The sequence below is a fragment of the Hevea brasiliensis genome, chromosome 10 (assembly GCF_030052815.1).
Source record: "Hevea brasiliensis isolate MT/VB/25A 57/8 chromosome 10, ASM3005281v1, whole genome shotgun sequence".
Lineage (NCBI taxonomy): Eukaryota > Viridiplantae > Streptophyta > Magnoliopsida > Malpighiales > Euphorbiaceae > Hevea > Hevea brasiliensis.
Genome location: NC_079502.1, coordinates 22,034,308 through 22,057,853, shown reverse-complemented (window position 1 = coordinate 22,057,853; position 23,546 = coordinate 22,034,308). Strand labels below are relative to the sequence as shown.

Genomic DNA, 23,546 nt, shown 5'->3' with positions numbered 1-23,546 from the left:
CCACACTTATGCCATGATTAGAATATGATAACATGAGTTCATGCATGCTAAGCTCAATTCTCCCTTACCTTGAGTTTTTTCCCAATTTGATTTCTTGATAACCCTCCTAAATCCTTGAAATTCCTTTCTTAAAAGAGGTGCTCTCACTAAATTGAAGCTTAATTATGCTACCTTATGTGATGGAGGTTGAGAGATATGGTGAGAATTCAAGCTTAAAAGAAATAAAAATGGTGGAAAGGGAAGAATATGACATTCGGCCACATGAAGAAGAAGATGAAGATGATAATGTTTGTCCTCTAATATTAGATATTTATATTATTTTAATTCCCTAATGGCAAACTTATAAATATGGTAAAATTACTAATCATTAGGTTTGATAATTATTTAGATAATTATGTTTAATTATCCCAATCATAATTAATTAAGCTAATCTAACTTCATTAACTTAATAAATCTCATTTTTTGTCAATATTTGACTTTTAAATCTAATTGACCAATCTTGCTCTTACCGGGTTTCTGTTCATCTTTTTCATAATGCTCGATAAGTCCCTAACTCTGTTTTTCCCTTTAGTTTTTAATATGCTTATTTGAATCGATTTTTTTTTTTTTCATTTCTTTGACTTATTAATTCATAATAATACTTCAATTAAGCCTTAATTAAGAATCTTATAAGGTCATATATGAATTGGAGTAGCAACCAGACCCATAGTTATTTCCCAGTGGAGTTACCCATCGCCAGGACTTGTGCACATTTAACTAATTTATACTCCATTTCTTTTATTTTTTCTTCAATCTTACTTGATCTTTATTAATTTAAATTATGACTCCTTACTTAAATTTGAGGGTAGTTCTAGACATCTCAGCTGTCCGAACAGACGTTAGTCGCCGAAATAGTAGAATGTACTAATCTACAGAACAGTAGAATCTCGATGTAAACCTCGGATCTCTGTCAGAAATGATCTATGTAGGCAATGTAACCGAACTATCTCATTAATGTATAACTAAACCAATCTCTCCCATGAGTAGTTGGTTTTAATAGGTAGAAAATAGGCAGACTTGGTCAATTTGTCAACTATCACCCATACAGCATCATGTTTCTTTTGTGTAAGAGGGAAACCAATAACAAAATCCATGGTGATGCGATCCCATTTCCACTCTAGTATCAATATTGATCCTGATGGAACTTGATACTCTACCTTAACTTATTGACATATTAGGCATTTAGTCACATAACCTGTAATGTCGTTCTTCATACCAGGCCACTAATAATGAGTTTTCAAATCCTGATATATCTTTGTGTTTCCTGGATGCATGGTAAAAGTACTGTTGTATGCTTTCTCAAGAATGTTCTTATTGATTCTCTCATCATTAGGTACACATATTCTTCCTTTATAATATAAGTGACCATCTCCCTTGATCCCATATTCATTCTCTTTCCCCTCTTGAATCTGTCTTATGATGGTTGCTAGCTTCTCATCTTATTTTTAGGTCTCTTGTACTTGCTGTAGCAAATTAGGCTTCACTTTTAACTCAGCTATAATAGCTCCATCTCGTGCTAAAGTCAAACGAGCATTCAAAGATGTTAAAGTTGTTATGGACTTCCTACTTAGAGCATCTGCTACTACATTTGCCTTCCCAAGGTGATAATCAATAATATAATCATAGTCCTTTAGGAACTCTAACTACCTCCTCTATCTCAGATTGAGCTCCTTCTGAGTAGGCAAGTATTTAAGACTCTTGTGATCTTTGTATATATAACACTTCTCACCATATAAGTAATGCCTCCATATTTTCAATGCAAACACAATTGCTGTTAGTTCCAAATCATGTGTGGGGTAGTTCTTCTCATGTGGCTTAAGTTGCCTCTAAGCATAAGTAACTACCTTCCCTTCCTGCATTAATACACACCCTAATCCATTCTGAGAGGCATCACTATAAATCACAAAGTCTTTCCCCGATAATGGTTGTGTAAGGATAAGTGCCTCTGTAAGCATTACTTTCAACTTTCAAAGCTTGCTTAACATTTATCATCCCACTCAAATTTAACATTCTTGTGCAACAATTTAGTCAATGGCGATGCTATGAGAGAGAATCCCTTCACAAATCTCTTGTAATAGCCAACTAACCTCAAGAAACTTCTAATTTCTGTCACATTTTTTGGTGGTTTTTAATCCACAATAACTTGTATCTTTTTGGGATCCACCCTAATCCCATAAGCTGACACAATATGGCCCAGAAAAGAAATCTCATACAGCTAAAACTCACATTTAGACAATTTAGCATATAGCTGCTTCTCCTTTAAAGTCTGTAATACAATCCTTAAATGCTCTTCATGCTCTTCCTGGTCTCTAGAATACACCAGTATATCATCAATAAAGACCACTATGAGCCGATCTAAATAAGGATGGAAGATACGATTCATCAGGTCCATGAATGTTGCTGGTGCATTGGTTAGCCCAAATAGCATAACCAAAAACTCATAATGTCTATACCGGTTTCTGAATGCAGTTTTAGGTACATCAGACTCCTTTACCCACAACTGATGATATCCCGATCTAAGGTCTATCTTGGAGAAAACACCTGCTCCCTTCAATTGATCAAACAAGTCATCAATCTTGGGTAAAGGATATCTATTCTTCACAGTCACCTTATTCAACTATTTGTAATCCACACACATAGTCTAAGTGTCCTATCCTTCTTCTTTACAAATGATACTAGTGCTCCTCGTGGCGACACATTAGGGCGTATAAACCCTTTATCCAACAACTCCTGTAATTGGATTTTTAACTCCTTCAATTCTGTGGGTGCCATTGATACAATTGTATTATATAGATATTTTTAAGCACATTTATATATTATTTCACAGTATTTAGATAAGTAATCTCATGCATAATCATTAATTTCATCAACTTTTATAAATTCTATTATCAAACTCTAAATTCCATGTTTTCTGCATTATTTCAGGTGTTTGGATAAAGTTCCAAGGCATAGGAGTGCAGAAGGGAGCTTAGAAAGACCAAAGGAAAAAGAAGTACCGCTAATACACTTTACACAGGTCGTGTAATCAAAGCCACAAACCCATGTGACCTACTGCCAAGGGAAAACTAAAAGAGCCAAGGAAGAAACGCAGCACACGGGCCGTATACACAGACCCGTGCAAACCATGGAAACCCCTAAAAGTCTCTGCCTGGCCAGGATTGAGGAACTCTCTGTAAAGCCAAAGAACATGGGTCATGTAATTGGACTAGTGTAACCAGCAATGCCCCGTGTAATCTTCTGTGCCAATATGAGATGCAATCTTCAAAGCTCTAGTAAGTTACACAGCCCTAGGCCGTGTAGTGACACACGGGCAGTGTATCAGTCGATAGCCCATTTCTTAATTTGGCTCCAGCTCCAGTTTTTGACAGAGAGAAGAGACTTCTAATGCTTATGGGACTCTAAAAACCTAACCCTAGGCACTGAATATAAAAAAAAGCAACAGAAAGCAAAAAAGGAGATGGAGTGTAACACCCCTACCCGGTCCACAGTGTAGCCGAGCAAAGTGTGCTACATTCGGTGCCGGAGCACCCTATTCTATCTTGTCATGTACAATAATAATTCAATTATATTGTATTACGTGTAGAAATTTTTTTTTTATCCCATTCCATCACATTATTTCTCATATCAATTGTTCATGTACCATATCATACCATTACTCATAAAATTTTCAAATAAAATAAACTTGCATTTTATTCATATAACATTACTCACAATAATATACAATTTTATATACAATCCAAAATTTAGTTACATATCTCAATCTGATTTATTACATACAATAACCAAAATACAAAATCTAACTATACATGAGCCCTACCAAAATGAACTAGTGAGGTGACAATCTAGACTATAGCAGATCTGCTCAAGTCTTGTCTAGGCTCTACTGCTGCTGCTGCTGCTGTGGCTCTCCTGTACCTACTTGTGGTAAGAACCAACGCGCTAAGCATAATGCTTAGTGGTGCATATATTGAAATAAAAATAAACAAATAGCTAAAATAATTATTCTACGTGTATTCTTATAAGGAAATATCAAATTTTATGAATTCCTAGGTCTTTTACATGTTTATAGAACTTTGGACAAAATAAATTAATCGGAATCTTATGTTTAATTCAATGAAGTTCACCTTAACAATCTTCTCATGTATTTATTTCAATTAAAGATTTCTACTTATTTCTATGCCCAAGTAACCTATGACAGACTATAAAGATTGGATACACGGGAGTATACAAGTTAGACAGCCGTATGTCTATCAAGTATACAACGGTCATATCAGGCACAAGGCTAGCGGGCAGGCATAAGCCAGTAATAATAAAAATTGGCACTATGGCCATTGGGCAAGCATAAAGCCAGTAGAACAATCGTCTTAGACATATGTTGTCTGTCAATGATTATCCTTGTGGGCAGTACTGCAATATGTAGTCCCTAATTGGTATATCAATCGATCCAAGCTATATAAATGAGTCTAGGTGTACTTTGGGCAGAATAATATTATTAAGTATTTATAATTTCATTAATTCAAGTTATTTTTATGCTTAACAATTTATTCTAATTCATTTCATCTCATATGCCTAATTATTTTATGGACTTTTCTTTAGGTCCAGATTTGGTGCACTGTCTTTACATAGCAGATTGACTAGGATGTGGCCACTGTTTGGCCACACTCCCTTCATATAATTTTTTTTTCTATGTCTTATAGTCACTTAGAAATTTTTATTACAAATTTTCAGGTTTTGTAGAATTAATTATGGCCAAATCACTAGCCTGGACTCATGTACCCTGTTCTACCAGGGCTCATGCTCAGATCAGAAACTTTGACTCCCATTTTAGGGTTCTTATGTTCATAATTTGAGGACCAAGTCTAAAACAAAGTTGGAGCCCTATTTCTTAGGGTTCCATATCAGTATGGCTCAACCTAATTGGAATTTTCTAGTAGGAGATATAGCTAAATGAGTGTTCAAAGGTCAAATGGTTCTTTTGAAAATTTCCAGAATTTATATGTTAACTTAACCTAGTCAATTGACCTAGTTCCCTAGGTTTCTGGGTTTTGGTTAAAAGACCAATATTGTATATCTATGTCTTATAAAACTTTTGCCATTGGTTTCATTGCATTTGGATTTTTATAGACTAAGTTATGGCCATTTTACCAAAACTGGTCGGTGAGCTTCAGTCTAAAAAATTATGGGCAGAATGGTGCAGGTCAGTTTGCTGTCCTAACTTGAGTCAACAATTTCATTTGGTTAGAGGCATTTTGGGCTTGGTATTCTCAATAAAAGTTGTAGTCCTAGGTCTAATCTTTCCAATGGTTAAAATTAAGGTCATTTAGACTTGTCTAGAAGAAGTTATGGCTAAATGAACAGGTACTATTCATTTGGTCAATTTTCTGGGTTTAAGATCTAGACATCCGGATTGGGACAGTAAATTGGTCAACTTATAGACAGAATTTGGGCATGGTTTCATCATGAAAAATGGGGATTTTTTCCTAGGTTTCATCTCCAATTGGCCTCACACCAATTGGAGCAACAAAACTCCAGTTATAACTCAAACAATGCACTGGACTCAAAGGTCCGATTTTCCTACATAAGAATCAACACTCCCAAATTCAATTCTCCCAACTCCACAAACTTCATTTAACATATATAGCACTTCTAATGGTCATTAAATCATCTCAACATCATCCATTTCAAGACACCGATCAATTTCCTCATAGTTAGGTTAAAAACCCTAACTCACATTCCTCAATTCATGTAAACACATGACAATCAATTTGCTCATCACAATTACTCATCAATATCACTAATAAACACAAATAACTTCATCAAACCATCAAACCACAACTCTTATAATGGCTGTTGAAATTTAGTAATTTCCTATCCCTATAATTTCTTTTAATTTTATATCAATCTAACTTAATTTAGCAAGCTTGTCATGCTTAGAAAAGAAATAGAAATGAATTAGTGCACTAAACTCTTTAAACAATTCTTGAGCTTGTAGAAACTTTGGAATTTCCTCACTTTTTGATAATTAAAATGTTCCTCTTGGTGTGGAGATAAATTTTCATGAAGGGTGTTTAGGGTTTTAGGGGGAGAAAATGAGAGAATCAAGCTTGATTTTAAACAACAATGGAGGAAGGGAAGTTTGGTGGTGTGCCGGCCATGGGAGAAAACAAATGAAGAAGATGATTTAAATTTTTAATTCTTGTTTTCTTTTAAGTGTTCTTATCTCTTCATAATCCTTTGTCATATTCCCATTGGCTAAGTTTTTTTTTTTTCATTATAAATAATTATACTTTTAATTCTTTCTTTTTTTTTCTTTTCTTTTTCTTTTCCTATTTTCCATTACTTAATTCATAATTTTAAATTTATTTTTGATATTTTTAATCTTTCTTATTTTAATTGACATTTAGGTCAAAATTCACTCTAGGGTTGAAATGACCAAAATGCCCCCTATTAGACTTATTAAGTTATAATTATCTGTACTAATTGATTAATTCTTTTTTTATTTTTCTTAGCATTTTTATTGCCTTTTAAACCTCCTAAAGCCTTCAATTAAATCTCAAAAATTAGTTTCTAGGGTTCCTTGCGGGTCTGGGGTCGGTATCTGTCTTTACCGATACTTCCCCGCACAGTCACCCATCGCTGTGACCCTGGCTCGTTTAACCGAGTTGCACTTCATTTCTTTTACTTTTCTTAAATTTTAATTAGTCTATATTCAATCAATTTATGTTTCCTCACTCTAATTTGAGTGTAGTTCCAGACATTCAGACTGTCCGAACAGAAAATTAGTCATCGGAACAGTAGGATGCACGAACTACCTAAAGTGAGGGCGTTACAATTCTCCCCCTCTAATAAAAATTTCGTCCTCGAAATTTACTCAGTGTAAATAGTCGAGGAACTACTTCTCCTTAGTCTGTTTTACTAGTTCTGGCTTTACAATCTTATTCTCAACTAGTTCTGTACCTATCTACTTTTATCTCGTACATAGGGTCTATTATTACATATACTAAAATTATATAATGAGAAATATACCTCTAACAACGTCTGCCAGCTCTGGCTCCTCCTGTGCCCTCATAGCGTACACACGAGGTGCTACTCGAGGCTTGAGTCGCTCCATCGTCTCAGAAGATGGTCTCTATGAGGTACCCATCACCTCTGGTCTTGCAAGTCGTCTACCCCTCTGAACTGCAGGGACAAATCTCTCAGTCGGTGGTGGGGCAGTGGAAACACTCCTTTGGGGACAATCTCATAGAAAATGGTCTGTAGCTCCACATCGGAAACATCCCCCAGTCAATAATTGGCACTTTTCTCGGTGCCTCCTCTCACAGTAGGTGCATAATGGTATGGAGGCAGATCCCCCTACCACTGTGCCAGGAGAACTCCCCACTGATGCTCTGGACTGTCCTCCTCTCTGAGTAAACTGAGACCCTTGTCTCTGGCCCTAGCCCTGGGAAACCTTGGGCCTCTTACCCTTAGAAACTGGTGTACTGGACTGACCTTGTCCAGAACTCCTCTTTCGCTGTCTATCTCTCCTAGACTGCTCCTCATTTCGTACTCTCTCTACATTAAGTGATGCAGCCACTAGCTGGGAGAAATCCGTATACCCATATGCCATCACTATAATTCTGATATTATCATTCAGTCCATCCTCAAACCTATGGCACCTCTCTGCCTCTGTAGGCATTAACTCTCGTGCATATCTACCCAGCCTCACAAACTCTCTCTCATACTCAGAGACCGTTAACTGTCTCTGCCTCAAGGTCAAAAACTCTCTCCTTCGGGCCTCTAAGTACATATGACTAATATACTTCTTTCTGAACTCAGTTAAAAAGAAATCCCAAGTAAGCTCCATTGGTTGTACCGTTCTAGACACAGTATCCCACCACTAGTAGGCTTCCTCCTGTAGTAACGACAAAGCGCACTCTAACTGTTGCTCTGGCGTGTAATGTAACTGCCTCAACACTCTCTCAATTCGCTCTAGCCAATGCTCAGTAGTGGATGGGTCATCTTCCTTCTTACCCATAAAGTAAATGGCCTCATACTTTCTTAACTTCTCTAGTGGGGACCGTTGTGTAGGCTGTGGGGTGGCTTCGGTAAACTGGCAGAGCATCTGAGTCATTTGCTCCAAAAATGCCTGCTGCGTTCTACCTGTTATACCCCGGGATGACTCCTCTCTCCTGTCTCGCCCCTGACTACAGACAAGTGCATGACTACCAATCTCCTCCTCCTCCACTGGTCTGTAATACCCTTCCTCTAAAGGATCGGACTCCATCAATCCTATAAAACAAATAAAGAACAGATATACATTAGTGTCACCTCGACTCCTAAATAAGGGTTCATGCATGTTATACACACTATATCTTTCTATCTACCTATGCTTAAGAACGCCTAAACCTTTGCTCTGAAACCAATAAATGTAACACCCCTACCCGGTCTACAGTGTAGCCAAGCAAAGTGTGCTACATTCGGTGCCGGAGCACCCTATTCTGTCTTGTCATATACAATAATAATTCAATTATATTGTATTACATGTAGAAATTTTTTTTTATCTCATTCCATCACATTATTTCTCATGTCAATTGTTCATGTACCATATCATACCATTACTCATAAAATTTTCAAATAAAATAAACTTGCATTTTATTCATATAACATTACTCACAATAATATACAATTTTATATACAATCCAAAATTTAGTTACATATCTCAATCTGATTTATTACATACAATAACCAAATTACAAAATCTAACTATACATGAGCCCTACCAAAATGAACTGGTGAGGTGATAATCTACACTGTAGCAGATCTGCTCAAGTCCTGACTAGACTCTACTGCTGCTGCTGCTGTGGCTCTCCTGTACCTACGCGTGGTAAGAACCAACGCGCTAAGCATAATGCTTAGTGGTGCATATATTGAAATAAAAATAAACAAATAACTGAAATAATTATTCTACGTGTATTCTTGTAAGGAAATATAAAATTTTATGAATTTCTAGGTCTTTTACATGTTTATAGAACTTCGGACAAAATAAATTAATTGGAATCTTTTTATCATGTATCTTATGTTTAATTCAATGAAGTTCACCTTAACAATCTTCTCATGTATTTATTTCAATTAAAGATTTCTACTCATTTCTGTGCTCAAGTAACCTATGAGAGACTATAAAGACTAGACACACGGGAGTATACAAGTTAGACAGCCGTATGTCTATCAAGTATACAACGGTCATATCAGGCACAAGGCCAGCGGGTAGGCATAAGCCAGTAATAATAAAAATTAGCACTATGGCCATTGGGCAGGCATAAAGCCAGTAGAACAATCATCTTAGACATATGTTGTCTGTCAATGATTATCCCTGTGGGCAGTACTACAACATGTAGTCCCTAATTAGTATACCAATCGATCCAAGATATATAAATGAGTCTAGGTGTACTTTGGGTAGAATAATATTATTAAGTATTTATAATTTCATTAATTCATGTTATTTTTATGCTTAACAATTTATTCTAATTCATTTCATCTCATATGCCTAATTGTTTTATGGACTTTTCTTTAGGTCCAGATTTGGTGCACTGTTTTTACATAGCAGATTGACTAGGCTATGGCCACTGTTTGGCCACACTCCCTTCATAGAATCTGTTTTTCTATCTTATAATCACTCAGAAATTTTTATTACAAATTTTCAAGTTTTGTAGAATTAATTATGGCCAAGTCACTGGCCTGGACTCTTGTACCCTGTTCTACCAGGGCTCATGCTCAGATCAGAAACTTTGACTCCCATTTTAGGGTTCTTATGTTCATAATTTGAGGACTAAGACTAAAACAAAGTTGGAGCCCTATTTCTTAGGGTTCCATATCAGTATGGTTCAACCTAATTGGAATTTTCTAGTAGGAGATATAGCTAAATGAGTGTTCTGAGGTCAAATGGTTCTTTTGAAAATTTCCAGAATTTATATGTTAAATTAACCTAGTCAATTGACCTAGTTCCCTAGGTTTCTGGGTTTTGGTTAAAAGACCAATATTGTATATCTATGTCTTATAAAACTTTTTCCATTGGTTTCATTGCATTTGGATTTTTATAGACCAAGTTATGGCCATTTTGCCAAAACTGGTCGGGTGAGCTTTAGTCCAGAAAATTCTGGGCAGAATGGTGCATGTCAGTTTGGTGTCCTAACTTGAGTCAACAATTTCATTTAGTTAGAGGCATTTCTGGGCTTGGTGTTCTCAATGAAAGTTGTAGTCCTAGGTCTAATCTTTCCAATGGTTAAAATTAAGGTCATTTAGACTTGTCTAGAAGAAGTTATGGCCAAATGAATAGGTAGGTCAATTTTTAGGGTTCAAGATCTGGACATCCAGATTGGGACAATAAATTGGTCAACTTATAGACAGAATTTGGGCATGGTTTCTTCATGAAAAATGAGGCATTTTGTCCTAGGTTTCATCTCCAATTGGCCTTACACCAATTGAAGCAACACAACTCCAGTTATAACTCAAACAATGCACTGGACTCTAAGGTCTGATTTTCCTGCATAAGAATCAACACTCCCAAATTCAATTCTCCCAACTCCACAAACTTCATTTGACATATATAGCACTTCTAATGGTCATTAAATCATCTCAACATCATCCATTTAGATCAATTTCCTCAAAGTGAGGTCAAAAACCCTAACTCACATTCCTCAATTCATGTAAACACATGACAATCAATTTGTTCATCACAATTACTCATCAATATCACTAATAAACACAAATAATTTCATCAAACCATCAAACCACAACTCTTATAATGGCTACTGAAATTTAGTAATTTCCTATCCCTATAATTTCTTTTAATTTTATATCAATCTAACTTAATTTAGCAAGCTTGTCATGCTTAGAAAAGAAATAGAAATGAATTAGTGCACTAACCTCTTTAAACAATTCTTGAGCCTGTAGAAACTTTGGAATTTCCTCACTTTTTGATTATCAAAATGTTCCTCTTGGTGTGGTGATAAATTTTCATGAAGGGTGTTTAGGGTTTTAGGGGGAGAAAATGAGAGAATCAAGCTTGATTTTAAACAATAATGAAAGAAGGGAAGTTTGGTGGTGTGCCGGCCATGGGAGAAAACAAATGAAGAAGATGATTTAAATTTTTAATTCTTGTCTTCTTTTAAGTGTTCTTATCTCTTCATAATCCTTTGTCATGTTCCCATTGGCTAAGTTTTTTTTTTTTTTTTTTTTTGTCATTATAAATAATTATACTTTTTATTCTTTCTTTTTTTTTTCTTTTCTTTTTCTTTTCCTATTTTCCATTGCTTAATTCATAATTTTAAATTTATTTTTGATATTTTTAATCTTTCTTATTTTAATTGACATTTATGTCAAAATTCACTCTGGGGTTGAAATGACCAAAATGCCCTTTATTAGACTTATCGAGTTATAATTATCTGTACTAATTGATTAATTTTTTAATTTTTCTTAGCATTTTTATTGCCTTTTAAACCTCTTAAAGCCTTCAATTAAATCTCCAAAATTATTTTCTAGGGTTCCTTGTGGGTCTGGGGTCGGTATCTGTCTTTACTGATACTTTTCCGTACGGTCACCCATCGCTGTGACCCTGGCTCGTTTAACCGAGTTGCACTTCATTTCTTTTACTTTTCTTATATTTTAATTAGTCTATATTCAATCAATTTATGTTTCCTCACTCTAATTTGAGTGTAGTTCCAGACATTCAGACTGTCCGAACAGAAAATTAGTCGTCGGAACAGTAGAACGCTTGGACTACCTAAAGTGAGGGCGTTACATGGAGAGCTGGACAATAACACCTTCGTCATTTTCTCACAGCTGCCTAGAAGAGTAGTGTATCAGTATCAAAGAGGAGCCTTCAGCTGAAGTTCCACAAGATCAAAGCTGTAAATTCTCTTTAGTTATTTTGTTCTATTTCTTTAAGCGGACTTTTATTGTTCTTTTATTTTATTTTTTATTATGTTTGCAGAACTCACCATGAGTGAGTAATTTCCATATTCTGGAATTAGGAGAGTAATGCTTGTAATCATTATTATGGACAAATATTGAGTTTTATTTATTGGATTTGAGATTTGTTCTTTGATTTAATTTCTTGTGATCTTAATGCATGCTATGTGTTGGTACCCACTTAGCATTGATTTTAGATATTAATTGAAGAACTGAAAGGTGAATATTAATATTAGAAAATCAAGATTTTAAACCTAGAAATCTGACCTAGAGATAGGTTGATAACCTTTGTGGAGTTCCATAATTAATCATAGGTTTTAAAGGGTTTTTATTACAACTGATCACCTACGAAAGTAGGGTTTAGCTCTAATAGAGACTTACCTTAGGTGCCTTGAGAGAGAACCTAGGATACTTTAGGATTAATTTCCATCAAGGCAAACAATTCTAAATCCAATGAATAGATAAAATTACATCCATAATAAGGTTAAAGTGTGAAATCTGAATTCTAGAATTATTTCAAAATAGATTATTCCATTTTAAATTTATTACCCTTTTTATTCCTAGTATTTAAAATAGACAAATTTCACTCCCCATTTTATTCGATAGCCTAGATAGCCAAAATCGTTGTATAGTCTGGTACTTACTAGTTAAATTTCTCATGGGATGATACTCTACTCACTACTTTATTACTTGTTCACGATCCATGCACTTGCGGGGTTGAAAAACCAGTAAATAAGTTTTTGGCGCTATTGCCGGGGCATTTAATTTTAATAATATTAGGTGATAGGTAATTTAGCTGATTTAGGCATTTTCATTTACTATTTAATTTTGTTTAATTCATTTTATTCTTCCATTCTCTCTCAGGTGATTGGTTTGATGCATGAACAGAACAAAGCCAGAGAAAAGAAGTTTTTGATTTGGATCCAGAGATAGATAGGACCCTAAAAGCCATCAGGAGAGAAAGGAAACATTAAGAACAAGATCAAGGAAATCCAGAAACACCAATCATGGCCGACAATAACAATAATAGGCCAAGACTCTTGAAGGACTATAGAGCTTCATCTATACAAGAATTCCAACCTAGTGTTACAAGACCCACAGTGGATGCCAATAATTTTGAATTAAAACCAGCATGGCTCCAGATGATCCAACAGACCCAATTTGGGGGTTTACCAATAGAAGATCCACATTACCACCTCCAGTGCTTTCTTGCCCTATGTAACACATTCAAGATGAATGGAGTCTTTGATCAAGCTATAAGACTCAGAGCATTCCCATTCTTCCTTCAAGATAGAGCAAGGAAGTGGTTACTCTCTCAACTAGCTGGAACATTCACCATTTAGGAAGACCTCTCACAAGCTTTCATAGCAAGGCATTTCCCACTTACAAAGACTGCAAAGTTGAGGGTTGAACTCAACACCTTTAGACAAAAGGAAGGTGAATCACTCTATGATGCATGGGAGAGATATAAAGACTTACAAAGAGAATGTCCACACCATGGCATAGAGGATTGGCTCCTGGTTCAGAACTTCTATAATGGGCTATTGCCCTCTACAAGGAGCACAGTAGATTCAGCTGCAGAAGGTGACCTAATGGAGAAAATAATGGACTAAGCATTTGAACTTCTGGAGAGGGTCACGTATCACAACTATGAGTGGTCAAATGAAAGGGGGAATACAAGGAGAATAGTAGGGATCCTAGAAGTGGATGCCCTAAGCATGATAAATGCTCAATTTGACTAGCTAATAAAAAGGCTTAATAGAATGCAAGCCAATGTTATAGGGATGAACAACCAACACTATGACAGCTATGGAGAAAGATATATGACTTCAGAATGTAACAACTTCAATGAACTCTCCACAAAACTGATGACTATGTGAATAATGGAGGAAACTTCAACCAGAGGCAGCTCAACAACCCATATTCAAATACATATAACCCTGGATGAAGGAACCACCCTAATTTCTCATGGTCCAATTCACAGAATCAGCCAATGAACAAATAGCAAGGATACAGACCACCAACACCCCCCTGGATTTCAGAACAAAGCACAAAACTTTGCATAGCCACCACCACCTCCTCAACCTCAATAGCCTGAACTAAAGTTGACCATGGAATCCATGATGGAAGGTTTCTTAGTAGCTCAACAACAACAAAATGAAATGATCAAGCAGCTAGCTTCCAAAATGGACCAACTTGCCACCCACAACAAGATGCTTGAAAATCAAATTGCTCAGCAAGCAAGTTCTTCACGCAAGGCTGCCGGTAAACTACCTAGTCAACCAGAGATGAACCCAAAGGAGCAGTATAAGACAGTTACATTGAGGAGTGAAAGAGTTCTAGAACAGTCATAGGAAGAACCAACTGAGAGAACCTCTGACAAATCTGAATACCAAATAGAAGAGAAAAAGGAAGAACCTAAAGAGGATTAAAAAGAGGAAGCAACGAAGAAAAAGAAGTTACCAGAACCATATCAGCCTCCTCTACCTTTTCCTCAGAGATTCCAGAAAGCCAAATTGGACAAGTAGTTTGTAAAATTTCTAAAAGTTTTACAGAAACTCTATATAAACATTCCTTTTACAGAAGCACTCTCTCAAATGCCATCTTATGCCAAGTTCCTTAAAGACATTTTATCAAAGAAAAGAAAGCTGGAGGATTATGAGACTATTGCTCATATAGAGGAATGCAGTGCCATATTGTAAAACAAGCTACCACCAAAACTCAAGGATCCAGGAAGCTTCTCCATACCTTCTCTTATCAGTAACATGAATATAGACAAAGCCCTCTATGATCTAGGTGCAAGTGAAAGTCTAATGCCTCTGTCGATATATAAGAAGCTAGATGTAGGGGAGCTTAAACCTGTAACAATTTCATTGTAACTAGTTGATTGATCTGTAAAATACCCTAGAGGCATTCTAGAAAACATCCCTATCAAGGTGGGAAAGTTCTTTATCCCAGTTTCTTTTGTTATGCTGGAAATGTAGGAGGACATCCAAATTCCTATCATCCTGAGAAGACCTTTCTTGGCAACTACTAGAGCTGTCATAGACATTAAGAATGGGCAATTAACTCTCAAGGTAGGTGTTACACTCATTTCATATAGACATTTTAGGGTAGTTTTGCATCCATTTTTCCCTTATATTTTAGTATATTTTATGTTTTTAGCTTTATTTTAGCTTATTTGTTAACTTTAGATACTTTATATTTGATTTTTGTTATTTTGTTGTTTTTGATAGGATTTTGTGGCAAATCGAAGATCAATGAGTACATTAGGAAGTGATTTGAAGAAATTTGGAATTCTTTAAGCATGGAGGAAAGTTGAAGAAATCAAGCTTTGAAAGAGTAAGTTAGCCGAAATTTGCTTGAGACTTTGCTTATGATGTTGCTTAGGGTATGTCATATAAGCTTAACCTTAAGCCTGTTCAAGCTGAAAGTCAAGCACGGCTTAAATCCTACATATTCAAGCTTTTATTCCATAACCTGCCGAGAATTGCTTAAGATCCTGCTTAGGTAAAGCGGCAATACTTAAGGTGCAGCACAAGTCAAGCTGGAAGTCAAGTATGAGCAAAAAAGTCTATTTTACTCCAAGTCTGCCGAGATTTGCTGAGGGTCTGCTTAACCTTAAGCAGACAGTGCAACCAGAGGCTGAAATTTGCTAAGAAGCTGCTTAGGGTTAAGCCGTACCCTAAGCAGACTGCCAGAACGTGAATAATGCTGCTGACTTGGATAATTTTATACCTCATTTCCTATCTACTCCTTGGCTCCTATTTACTTTTAGGGCAACTTTTTGGGACCATATAAATTTATCATTTCCTAGTTTTTGCTATAAGAGGAAATAGAAGAAAATAAAAAGGAAAGAAATATAAATAGAGAGAGGAGGAGAACACCATTTTTTCTGGAGAGGAGCTGCTGCAACCATCTTTTGGAGCTCTAGAAACTAGAGTTTTGGGTTCCTCTACTTGGGTTTTTCTATTTTTGTCCTCTTATCATGTTTTTCTTTACTTTTCTATCAATCTTTCTTGTAAATACCATTATGAGTGAGTAAACTCTTTAGATTTCAGAGTTGGGAAATATGTTTTAGATTAATTTGTGGATTTGGACTGGGTATTTCCTTATTTTACATAAATATGAGTTTTGATTCCTTCCTTGTGTGCTTGATTTAATTACCTAATGTTGGTACCCATTGGGTATTGTGTTAATCTTTGATTGAAAGATCGAAAGGTGAAAGTCATTGATAGATAATCAAGGATTGGAACTTAAAATCACCTAGATTTAGAAATAAACTAGGATTTTAAGAAGAATTAATGATTCGTTACAAAACTTAATGGGTTTTAAAGTAATCAAATAACATACAAAAGTAGGTTTGGTTATTTTAGAACACATTTTGGTTTGCTTGAAAAAGATATCAAAGGAATTTAGAATCAATTTCCTTCAAACTCTATTTTTCCCTTAAAATTGGAATACCCAAGGTAAATCCCAATAAATTTATGCGTAAATCCCCAACTCTGGAATCACTTTTAACATAATTAGACTTTGATTTGAATTACCCATTATTAATTTAGTTTAATTGCAAACTAGATTTAGAATTTATCTGTTTGCTCTTTACCCATTCCAATTAGATTAATCAATTTACCTTGCTCATTTACATTTACCATTTATTCATTAATCATTAGCCCAAATAATCGCTTCCTTCATAGTTTGGTACTCAAACGACAAATCCTCGTGGGAACGATACTTGATTCATCACTCTATTACTTGAGACGACCTGTATACTTGCGGATACGCCCATCAAGTTTTTAGCGCCATTGTCGGGGATTTGATTTTTGTTTAATATTGAATGATTGTTTGTTTGGTTAATTTGGGCATTTTATTTTATTTTTTTTTTACCATTTTACTTTGAGAATTTGTTTATTTTGTTTTTTAGGTACTTTATTTTATGAGAAGGACAAAAAGTGAAGAAATCAATTTATTCCTTGATCCAGAAATAGAAAAGACAGTAAGATCTTTAAGAGCAGAATCTAAGAGGAGAAAAGATGAATTTAAAGCTCAACAACAACAAGAAAGAGCACAAGAGCAAGAGCAATTACAAGAAGAAATGGCCAACATCAATAATAACCGCTCTATGAAGGATCATGCCTATCCTAACATTGGGGATTTCATGCCAAGTATCACAAGACCAAGAGTAGAAGCTAATAATTTTACACTGAAGCCTGCACTTTGTCAGATGGTACAACAATCACAATTTGGGGGAAGTCCAAGTGAAAGTCCACATGTGCATCTAGCACACTTTCTTGAGATCAGTGATATGTTAAAGATAAATGGAGTTTCTGATATGCAATTCGACTCAAATTATTTCTTTTTTCTTTAAAGGACCGAGCTAGAGAGTGGTTACATTCTTTACCACTGGGTTCTATCACAACATGGGATGAACTTTCTCAAGCATTTTTAGCTCAATATTTTCCACCAAATAAGACAGCTAAGCCAAGAAATGAGCTGACTTCTTTCAAACCTAGAGATGATGAGAGCTTATATGAAGCATGGGAGAGGTACAAGGATTTGCAAAGGAGATGTCCACATCATGGGATTCCTAAGTGGATGCTTATTTAACACTTTTACAATGGAGTTTCACCAGCTATTAGATGTACAATTGATGCATCTTCTAGAGGTGATCTTATGGAGAAATCTGAAGATGAAGCTTTTTCTGCTCTTGATAAAATTGCTTATAACAACTACCAATGGAGTTGTGAGAGGAATGAGATCAAGAAACCAGCTGGTATGTTCGAGCTTGATGCCATGAATATGATTAATGCTAAGTTTGATGCTTTGAAAAGGAAAATGGACAAGCTAAGCATGAAAGTAGATTCTTCAGCCGGAGGTTCTAATAATTCAGTAGAAGTTAGAGCTGCAAATGTTAATTGTGCAGCTAATTTTTCTGCACTTAGTCAAGATTTTTCAAGTAAACAAGTGGATTATGTGGGGAACTGCAATCAAAGACTAGGTGGTAACCCATTTTTTGCAACTTATGATCCAGCATGGAGAAACCACCCCAATTTTTCTTGGGGAGGTAGACAAGGACAATACCAAAATTTTCAGCAACCTTCTGGGTATCAACAACATCATAATTTTCAGCAGAATAGAGGTCCTCCTCTTGGAATTCCTAAACCTCAAAATGCACTTGCTCCACCTCTACCACAACAAGCACAACCAGACAAGACAACTAGATTAGAAGCTATGATTGAGACTCTACTTATGAGCCATCAAAGTCAATAAGATATGATTTCTCAATTAGCATCTAAAGTAGATCAAATGGCAACACACAATAAGATGTTAGAAAATCAAATAGCTCAACAAGCTAGCTCTTCAAATAACAAAGCATTTGGGAAGCTCCCTAGCCAACTAGAAAATTCAAGGGAGCATTGCAAGGCTATTACATTGAGAAGTGAAAAAATATTAGAGAGTGGAGATAAAAAGATTGAAGAGAAAATTGAAGAAGAGAAAAATAGAAAAGGAGATGAACAAACTGAAGTTGAAGTTAGAATTAAAGCTAAGAAAGAGAATTCAGTGGAAGAAAAAGAAAGTAATGAGAGAGAGAGTAAAGAGGAAGAACCTAAATATGTAGCACCTAAAGCCTACACGCCAGCTTTACCATTCCCACAAAGGTTCCAGAAAGTGAAGTTGGATAAACAATTTGGGAAGTTTTTGGAGGTATTGAAGTCTTTGCATGTGACTATTCCTTTCACTGATGCCTTAGCATAAATGCCTTCATATGCTAAATTTTTGAAGGAGATTTTATGTAACAAGAAGAAATTGGAGGAATTTGAGACTGTAGCTCTCACAGAAGAAAGCAATGCTATTTTGCAAAATAAACTTCCACCCAAACTGAAAGATCCTGGTAGTTTTTCCATACCATGTCACATTGGGGATATCAGTATAGATAAGGCTTTATGTGATCTTGGAGCTAGTGTTAGTCTAATGCCATTGTCTATTTATGAGAAAATGAAGATTGGAGAAATAAAGCCTACCACCATTTCACTACAGTTAGCAGATAGGTCTATTAAATTTCCAATTGAGGTTATTGAGAATGTTCCTCTGAAAGTTGGAAAATTTTTCATACCAGTAGATTTTGTAGTATTGGAGATGGAGGAGGATGTACACATTCCTATTATTCTTGGTAGACCTTTCCTAGCTACTGCTGGAGCTGTGATTGATGTAAAAAATGGAAGGCTTACATTAGAAGTTGGGAAAGAAAAAGTTGAATTTAATTTGTTTCAAGCAATGAAAAAGAAAGATGATTTAAATTCATGCTTGAGAATTGATGTGATAGATGAAGTGGTCAGAGAAGTGCTCAAAAAGCAACATCCTGAAGATCCCTTAGAAGCTTGTTTGGTTTATAACATCAAAAAGGGGGATGAGATTGAAGAAGCTGCAGAATATGCTACAATATTGGAAGGAAATCCACCTTTGCCTATGGCTAATATTGAGAAGATTGGAGATTTGAAGCAAGATACAACTTCATCATCAAAGCTTGAAAAAAGTGAAGCACCGAAGGTAGAGTTGAAACCTCTTCCAACAAATCTTAGGTATGCTTTTCTTAGTCAAAATTCTACATATCCTATGATTGTTAGTGCTAAACTGAATGATTGTGAAGTTGAAAAATTATTAAGAATTCTTAGAAAGCATAGAAGGATAATTGGTTATACCATTGATGATATTAAAGGAATACATCTTTCTATGTGCATGCATAGAATTTTGTTGGAAAATAATCAAAAAGCCTCTAGAGAGTCATAGAGGAGATTGAATCCAAATATGAAAGAGGTTATGAAAAAGGAAATCTCAAAATTGCTTGATGCAGGAATCATTTACCCTGTTTCTGATAGCAATTGGGTAAGTCCAGTTCATGTTGTACCCAAAAAGGGGGGCATCACAGTAGTGAAAAATGAAAATGATGAACTAATACCTACAAGGACTGTAACTGGATGGAGAATGTGTATAGACTATAGGAAGCTGAATAATGCAACTAGAAAGGACCATTTTCCATTACCATTTATAGATCAGATGCTTGAGAGATTAGCTCATCATTCTTATTTCTGCTATTTGGATGGCTATTCAGGGTTCTTTTAGATCCCTATTCACCCAGATGATCAAGACAAAACCACCTTCACATGTCCCTATGGTACCTTTGCATATCGAAGGATGCCATTTGGATTATATAATGCCCCAGCTACGTTTCAAAGATGTATAATGTCCATATTTTCTGACATGATTGAGGATATTATGGAAGTGTTCATGGATGATTTTTCTGTGTATGGTAAATCTTTCAATGAATGCTTATCTAACTTGTCTAAAGTTTTGCAGAGATGTGAAGAGTTTAATTTAGTTTTGAATTGGGAAAAGTGCCATTTTATGGTATAAGAAGGAATTGTTTTGGGACATCTTGTGTCAAACTAGGGTATTGAGGTGGATAAAGCAAAGGTAGAAATTAATGAGAAAATGCCACCCCCGACATCTGTGAAGGGAGTGAGGAGTTTCTTGGGGCATGCTGGATTTTATAGGAGATTCATCAAGGATTTCTCTAAGATTTCTAAACCTCTTACCAATTTATTGAGTAAAGATGTGGAATTTCATTTTGATACTGATTGTATGAATGCTTTTTGCAGGATAAAGGAGGATTTGATATCTGCTCCTATTATGCAGCCACCCAATTGGTCATTACCTTTTGAGTTGATGTGCGATGCTAGCGATTATGCCATTGGGGCTTTTTTGGGACAAATGAGAGATAAAAAGGTGTATGTAATATATTATGCAAGTAGGACCTTAGATGATGCTCAAATAAATTACTCTACTACAGAGAAAGAGTTTTTAGCAGTGGTATTCACAGTAGATAAATTCAGGTCCTATCTTGTGGGGTCTAAGGTAATAGTGTACTCAGATCATGCAGCTATCAAGTATCTCCTTCAGAAAAAAGAGGCCAAACCTAGGTTGATAAGGTGGGTACTACTCCTTCAAGAGTTTGACCTGGAAATTAAGGATAAGAAAGGAGTAAAAAATGTAGTAGTAGATCATTTGTCTAGATTGAGGCAAGAACAAGGAGAAAATTTGGGGAAAGAGCTTCCAATAGATGATTATTTTCTTGATGAGCAGCTATTGGTAATCATGAGTGCAAAAATCCCTTGGTATGCAGATTTCGTGAACTATTTGGTATGTGGAATCCTTCCACCTGATCTAACATGGCAGCAAAAGAAGAAATTTCTTTTTGATGTGAAGGATTACGATTGGGAAGAGCCATTTTTGTTTAAGAGATGTGGAGATGGGTTGATTAAAAGATGTTTAACTGATGAGGAGATAGGGAATGTTATTAAAGATTGCCATTCTTCACTTTATGGGGGTCATATGAGTGTGACAAAGACTGCAGAAAAAGTTCTTCAAGTAGGGTTCTTTTGGCCACATATGTTTAGAGATGTGATAAAGTTTGTAAATGCATGTGATAGGTGTCAAAGGATGGGTAATATCTCAAAAAGAGATGAAATGCGCCTCCAAAACATATTGGAAGTGGAACTATTTAATGTGTGGGGCATTGATTTCATGGGACCCTTTTCATCATCCTTTGGACACAAGTACATTTTAGTTGGGGTAGATTATGTGAGAAAATGAGTTGAAGCTATACCATCTCCAACTAATGATGTTAGGGTTGTGATCAAATTCCTTAAGAAGTTCATTTTTACAAGATTTGAAACTCCACGTGCCATTATAAGTGATGGAGGTTCTCATTTATGCAACCATCAATTTGAGAGATTATTACAAAATATGGAGTAAAGCACAAGGTTGCAACACCCTACCATCCACAAACTAGTGGTCAAGTGGAGATCTCAAATAGAGAGTTGAAAAGAATTCTTGAGAAAACAGTGAATTGTTCAAGGAAATATTGGTCACTAAAGTTAGATGATGCTCTTTGGGCCTATAGAATAGCTTTTAAAACTCCTATTGGCACCACCCCATTTAGATTGGTTTATGGGAAAGCTTGTCATTTACCTTTGGAGTTGGAGCATAAAGCATATTGGGCCATAAGGACACTGAATTTTGACTTAAAAACTGCAAGAGAAAAAAGAATGCTGCAATTAAATGAACTTGAGGAACTTAGATTGGATGCTTATAAAAATGCTAAGCTTTACAACGAAAGAACTAAGAGATGGCATGATAAGCATATTAGGAGGAAAGAATTTCAAGAAGGGGATATTGTTCTCTTATATAATTCTAGGTTAAGGTTATTTCCCGAAAAATTAAAGTCAAGATGGTCAGGGCCTTACACTGTTATAAAGGTATATCCCTATGGAGTTGTTGAGATAGGGAATGAAACCTCAGGTACTTTCAAAGTTAATGGGCAGAGATTAAAGCATTATATTATTGGAGAACCCACACAAAAGGTTGTAGAGGTTTCATGGCTTAGTTCTCCAACTGGGGATATTTAGGTGATTTGGAGTGGAAGGTCAAGCTTAAGACCTTAAACAAGCGCTTCTTGGGAGGCAACCCAAGCGTATCCTTTTATAGTTTATTAATTTTCCATTTCACTTCATTTTCAGTTTTTACCCTAATTAAACTCAAAAGTGACATTTGTTTATCTTTTGTAGGTCATTCATGAAGATTGGGCAAATTGACACTTGTAGCAAAAAGAAAGAATTGAAAGGGAGCAAGTATAAAGCAAAATTTTTGCACTTTATCCAGTACCTATGAACAGTAACACTTTTAAACTTGTGCTCAATTACTGATATTGAAATCTACTTGATAGCACATGTTTGATTTTGTGTCTTGTGTAAATTTTGTGAAATGCAACTTAAATGAGGATCAATTTTGATATTTAGGATTGATGTGAGCTTTATTAAAGTGCAAAAAAATAGTGTTTGTTAAGTTTTACCTTTTAGTGTATATAGAGTTTTGTAGTTAGTTAGAATTTGCATGTTTTTGTTTGAGTTACTGTTTATGTTACTGTTCACGCTACTGTTCATGCTGCTTAAGAAGTCAATTTCTATGTCTTTTCTACAATTTTTGAATGCTTGGAACTTGTCTCAAATGCTACTGAAAATGTGCTTTGGGTATAAGCTTAGGAGTAAGACCATTTCATTGGGTTTGCAGAAAGGTAATCGCAATCCATGCCTAATTTGAGCTATTTGCCTTTCAATTCCTTCATGGTTGTATTATGTTTGCTAAGTTTATGAGAGATGATGAGCTTAAATTCTTCAATTTTGTGGTGTTAATGTGTATTTGATAATTGCTGAGGGTCATGATAGCATTCCATAGCATTTGGACTGTTTTTGGTAAGTAAAATCGCAATTTTTTTCAAAACCTGCCAAAACTTGTTGATGATGTTACTTACCCTAAGCTTAACCCTAAGCAAATTTCTACTTAACCCTAAGCAACACCAGAATCTTTAGTTCAACAAATGATGATGTTGCTTAACCCTAAGCTGTACCCTTTGCAATACATGCTTAACCCCAAGCATAACCCCAAGTTACCAATTGTCTGCCCTATATTTTAAAAGTTTCAAATTTCCACCACCTTTATTC

The 23,546-nt window shown here is 35.5% G+C and overlaps 2 non-coding genes across 2 annotated transcripts; both read right to left on the bottom strand.

The window, feature by feature from the left end:
* Nucleotides 1–13,385: 13,385 nt before the first annotated feature.
* On the bottom strand, nucleotides 13,386–13,492 carry LOC131169924 (small nucleolar RNA R71). Its single transcript, XR_009140870.1, has one exon. It is a non-coding gene; the product is annotated as a small nucleolar RNA R71 (small nucleolar RNA).
* A 3,975-nt stretch (nucleotides 13,493–17,467) lies between these two features.
* Nucleotides 17,468–17,573, bottom strand: LOC131170137 (small nucleolar RNA R71). The gene has a single exon (XR_009141078.1). It is a non-coding gene; the product is annotated as a small nucleolar RNA R71 (small nucleolar RNA).
* Nucleotides 17,574–23,546: the final 5,973 nt, after the last annotated feature.